We start from the raw sequence: 6,164 nt of genomic DNA, 5'->3' as shown, positions 1-6,164 counted from the left end.
GCCGGAAATATTTGCTAGATTTTTGAAGGACAATGTGAAGTACCTAGGTATCTATCTGGACCGACATTTAAACTGGAAACGTAATAGCGAAAATCTAGCTACCCGCATGAAAAAAAGAATCCGTTACCTAAACGCACTGTTTCCATATCAAAACAGTGCGGCTCGAACGAAGTTGTATGATTTCCTTGTTAAACCGATAGCCGATTATGGCAGTTCCGTAGCTTTCTGTCTACAGAAGTTACTGATTGATCAGTTAGAAGACTGTCAATTTCGATTTTTAAAAAGTATCAGATTCGGCCCTTGCAAGTTTGAGTATGCCGAAACGCTAAAAAAAGCGGGATATAAGTCTCTGTTATTTTGTCGTATTCGTAAATCTCTGCTACTGATGTACAAGACGGTGTTCCGTCTTGTATTTTATGGAGAAAAATTTTTCAAGCTTCGGGAAAAACTTGGCGCTGCCGCTGTTTGTATTGCAGGTAGACCACGCCAAATAACATCCCTTGATGAACATCCCTACGCAGTGGAACCCGTGGACACGTGCACCCCGGACGGACGGAAGTTTTGTCAGCGAGCGGAGCTTTGGTTATCTGATTGCGCACTTGTGGAACGAAATCAAGCTGCCCCAGGAATCATACAACCGCATCACCAGTTTTGACTCTTGCCTGGATACGGTTGAATGGACGGATTTAAAATGGACTAAGCGTTTCCTTCAACTTCATGTTGATCATCACTGTTTACTGTAAAACTGTTGTTTATGTTTGCGATGTTTTATATGTAAGGCTATCACTGATGTGATAGCCTTTTCTCCCATGTTAGTCTATAACCTCGTGCAGGACATCCCTGATTGTTGTAGACATTAGCGCGAGGGTTAGACAATTATGGACCAACTCACTTTAAAGGCTCTACCATTCTACTGTAAGTAGTTAAAGCGCTATCGCGACTGTTTTCTAACAGCAGGATAATTTTGCTACCGAATGGTGCATCGTGATCAGCACAATACCGGCAGGCTACGCGTAAACAGCAGCCTGTAAACAAAATGCGTATCGTTGAACTGCATTCGAACGCTTCGAAGTTTTGTTACCCCTTAAGCGGATCGATTGCCTAAAAAGGCTTTTCCCAAAAATTGCCCATTACAGCTTCTCGAAAAAAATTTTTATTGATTTTAAAATTGATTTTAAAAATTTTGAAGCGCTATATCTTTTTCCCGTGTTAAGCTACATTTCTCAAACTTCGGCACTTTCGTCTTAGTAGTGAGTCGGCGAAGTCCGCCTGGGCAGGCGACCGGGCGCCGTAAAACGCATTTAATCAAGGGAGCAGACAGAAATTCGTTAGACACACGCTCTGTCTAACTCTGTACTCTTGATTAAAAGCGGTGCCCGTTTTACGGTTTACGGCAGACTTCGCCGAATCACTAGTACACAGCCTGTTATCCTGTACAACATTTCGTTGAATTATGTACAATAGTATTAATGCACTAGCAAAACAAACATAAATTATGAAAATTATAAACAATATGTGACTGACGCTACCACGGAAGCCGAACTGACCGGCTCACATTAGGCTGCGCACGCCAGTAAGAGACAGAGCGTAGGGAAGACACAGCGCTATAGCTCCGATCGGTCAGGACAGTGCAGCTGCGCAACTCAGATCTGTCTCAGGGGATAACACTCGCCTGTCGTGCTAGAGGTCTGAAAATGTTTTGTTTACGTTTGAAGTCAAGAATCCATTGTTTTCGAGCCGGATTTTTTTAGAATGTGGGTTACACATTGTCTAACTGGATACATGCTCCAAAACATTTAATGACTTCTTGTAATTAATTGCCTAACCTTCACCTTAAGCTCATTAAACAAACAAACAACAAGGAGTCTTCAGAAACTTGTAATAGGGTGTTTCACTGTTTACTCATCCTCTTCGTCTTCAGACTCCAAGTCGCTGGACTGCTCCGCGTGCTCACTGTCATATTGGGATGCGTGACCCTCGCCCCAGTCCTGCATGCAGGGCGACAAAGACCACAATGGGTTGAACTTACGGTACATCAGAACCGTAAGTCTGCCGTTATTTTCTCGTTCCAAATGACAAACGCTAGGCACGCTACGCCTCGTACACCCTCGGCACGCCTAATTGTACGGTTGTCAATTCCGCTGTGTACCGTCATAATAAATTATTAATTGCAATTGTAGAAAAAGGCTATTGTGGTCTTGTAATCGGTTTTGGTTGACGTACTAACCGTAACTGGTTGGAAGTGTCAAGTGTTCGATAAAAAACGCTGGTGTTGGGCATAAAAATAACAGAGAACGTATGCACATCAGTATAAAATCAGCCTGCAGCGGTCGCAAAAGCGGCTCCTACGTGCTGCCACGCAGCGAGGAAATTTACGGTAAACGTGTTACCGGAAGACATGTTTCTTCTAGTCGGGTGTTTATTGCACGGCAATGTGTTCACGTCGGCGCGTAGTTTTGAAACAGCAAAACTGACAAGAATTCATCCCTCTGTATTACGTATATCTACAGTATTCAACGATGGAGAGCTTTCAGATCGCCATTTGCAATGCCATTTGCACGTGTTGTCTTTTGTGCCTGTTCACATCGCCATTTGCAACGCCAAAGTGGATCCATATCAGTGGTACGGTTTGCGCACTGTGTTATTAATAATATTTTTGCTTGACGCATAAACGGATTATTTGAAAACGTCGGCTTTTACAAAAGTGTACTGTATTGAAAGCAATATTTCATGTTAAAAAAATGCGGCAGCTGACGAATAATAATAATGATAATAATAAATAATAATGATAATAACATTGCCGCAAAGTATGCTTGTTCACTAATTGTAAATGCATTCCGAAACAACGCCTCCAACTGACTAAGCGCGAGTAAAGTAAGTAATTGGTGACACTTACGGTAACCCGTAATGGGTTACCATTACGGGTTATCGTAACGTAACGCCACGTGACCAAATTTTGCATTTCCCGATTCAAGAAGAAAAAGAGCGATGCCCATTAAATTCACGGGAGAACCCTTTGCGTTCTAGTCTGCATAAACCGAGCCATATGATTGGTTGATAGGCGTTGTTATGTCTGTAGTATAGCCCTGCCGGGCCAAGTTGGGACAGTCATAAAAATTCCTCTTTTTTTACCAATGAAGTCTAAAATTTTTAATTAACTGTTTCATGATAGCTTTTGGTCTGTAGCACCTTTCAGATTTTTATTTCGATGGAAAAAGCTGAAGTACAGGGAACGGGGGCTAATTGTTTAATTTAAGTTTTAGTACAAAAATCGCACTGCTTACTGAGAAAAAATCAAGCTCATTCGAAAATAATTTTAAAATTGGAGAAGGTTTGGAACCATCAACTAACAGCGTGGTTTTCTAACGGTCCCTTCCCACACTTCATCTAAACACTAACGTTCTGCCTAATGCGATCCGGGCTCCAGGCAACCGCATTTCTAAGTTGGTACTCTTTAACATACAAGTCTATGGAAGATCCACCTTCCTTCGAGGTGATCTCGAGCACTGATCGCGCCAGAATTTTCTGGTGACCTATAAAAGACACCTCATGGGTCACGCAATAGTTCTAGAAAACGTACACGCAGAAATATCAATTGGTGCATTTCTTACAGCTGCAGTTATAAAAAAAAAAATAAGAGGTCGAAAAATGACCACCACCCCGCCCTCTTAGTCGCCCCCTGGGTTCTTACTACCGTGTCGAACGACAACAGCTTTAACACTACTGGATTCGCAACAAAAAGTTACGCTAGGAGAGTTCAAATATAGAAACAAAGTGCCTTCTGGGAATTTATTTGAATTTACTTTACGCAACTGTCCCAACTTGGCCCGGCACCCCTGTAGTTAAGTATATATTTTAAAATGGGGTGTGGCGTAATGATAGTAATGATAGTAATGCGTAATGATAGTAATACTCCTGTAAATAACTTTCTTCAAAATATCGCAAATTCAAAAACCAATAAGCGAAGTTATAAATAAATCTTGTGGGGAGATGTATATTCTCTGTTTTTCAGAATCATGAACATTTCTAACAGACCGACTTTTCTCTCTCGCAGTTTGTTCTAACAGTGGAGTCTTGAAGACTAAGGGAAACTGAAACGAGAACCCTGAAAGTGTCAACTTCCACTGGTTACCGCCATTACGGCTCGGTGTTGCGCTTTATAATAGAGGAGGTTACATTCAGCTGGCACCATAAAAAAGCCTGGTGACCTTTACTCGGATAGATTCCCAAAAATTGGAAACCGCTGTTGTAGTTATTATTACTAGCTTTACCACTGTTACCAAGTGTTACCGTCGTTACCGTGCATTACCTCGTTTCAACGCACGAAGCAAAACAGCTACACTAGTCTGACAGTCCACTAATACGAAAAAGCTTGACAAGTTATAATTAAAATAAAATAAATTTTTGATAAGAGTCTGAATTGCAAGTTAAAGATTAACACTTTGCCCTCTTTACGGAGATAAACTCTTCTGGACATCAGTGCGAACGGTCTTTAGTATCACAGACATCGGTATTCACCAAAGGTCAAATTACGGGGCCTCGCTCTTATGAGGCTAATAGGTGCTATTTATAAGTAATATTTTGGTTTTACCACATTATTGTTGACATGCTGAACTGGCCAGTAATTTTGTCTCATGCAACATAATTTTGTGCTATTTAGATGCTGGGGAACATGGGGGAGGGGGTGGCGAAGGCTTCAGGGGCGTTGGAGACTTATGGAATCGAGACGAACAAGTATATCAGGGAGAGCTGACGGCACAGAACAACACAGAACAGTACAGCACAGAGCGCCCACTGCAGTCGCCAAAAATGACATTTATAGCAAGCCGGGGTGCCTTTGTACCCACCGGAGGCGCTCGCCAACATGTGCTTCACTTGTCAAACACTTCGTCGGCTCCCGCGCAAATCTCCTTCCCACCCCACATCACCCGTACCACAAAACAAGCCACGGTTGGGGCGGTACGGCAACCGAATGATACCAAAAACCCCGCTGGTGAGGATGAAGATGCCACCGCCTCATCGAGAACTGTCACAACCGCCCTATCGAAAAAGGTTGCAATTTCCGCTCATGCTGATGAAGATAAAGGGGATAACTCCGCCCTAGCGAGAACTTGTGCAACCGTCGTATCAGGAACTGCTACAACTGTCGCTGATGTTAATGATGATGATGAGGATTATATTAAGATGATGATGAGCATTGAGCACCGCCTCATCGAGAACTGTTACAACCGCCCTATCGAAAAATGATGATGATGAGGATTATATTAAGATGATGATGAGCACTGAGCACCGCCTCATCGAGAACTGTTACAACCGCCCTATCGAAAAATGTTACAAAAAAGGGAAAACAATATAAGCGGGGTCCCCTTCTCCTCGACGGAAACGATCGCCACCAAGTGTTTCGGTTGTCAAACGTATTGTCTGCTCCCGCGCAATTCTTCTTCCGGCGCCAAATCACGCGGACCACAATACAAGGCGCGGTTGTGGCGCCACATCAACCGAATGCTACCAAAACTACCGCTGGGGATGATTGAGGTTACCCCCGCCCCATCGAGAACTGTTACAACTGCCGCTGATGACGATGATTATGATGAGTATAGCACGGCCTCATCCAGAACTGTTACAACTACGGAAGATTTTGAGACGCGTCGGAAAGAACTCTTTGGATTTTAATATGTTTCTTATACTCTAAAACTTTTCAGAACTTCAACGCTAACAACCAAGAAGCACATCGAATAGTCATAAAGCAATGCATGACCTGCCATGACCCGCACCCAGACAAATGGGAATGTAACAGTTCCCCTCACTGAGCTTAGGTAATTACAGCGTACACTGTACAATACATTTGCCTGAACTTCCGCGTTAAAAAGTACGACGTATTTTTGCGGAGTTGCCGCTTTCATCTATCATTCGCTATACATTAGCCGGAAATAGCAGTTTCTGATATGTTTTACAACATTCTTCTGCCAAATAATTTTAAATTGTAATATTTCGACTTAAAAACAGTTTCGCAAGCAACATTTGTTCGCTAAAATATTATTGTGCATCAACTGGCAGGATTTCATTCATTTATTCAGCACACTCGTTGAACCCCACGCGAATTGCGCGGATTAAATAATTAAAGTTAAGTTTTTTCTTACGTTTACTCTGCTAATACTGGCTGG

The sequence above is a fragment of the Paramacrobiotus metropolitanus genome, unplaced genomic scaffold (genome assembly GCF_019649055.1).
Source record: "Paramacrobiotus metropolitanus isolate TYO unplaced genomic scaffold, Prichtersi_v1.0 Parri_scaffold0000204, whole genome shotgun sequence".
NCBI classification, from domain to species: domain Eukaryota; kingdom Metazoa; phylum Tardigrada; class Eutardigrada; order Parachela; family Macrobiotidae; genus Paramacrobiotus; species Paramacrobiotus metropolitanus.
The sequence above is the reverse complement of the archived record's forward strand: the minus strand, read 5'-3'. Positions refer to the sequence as shown.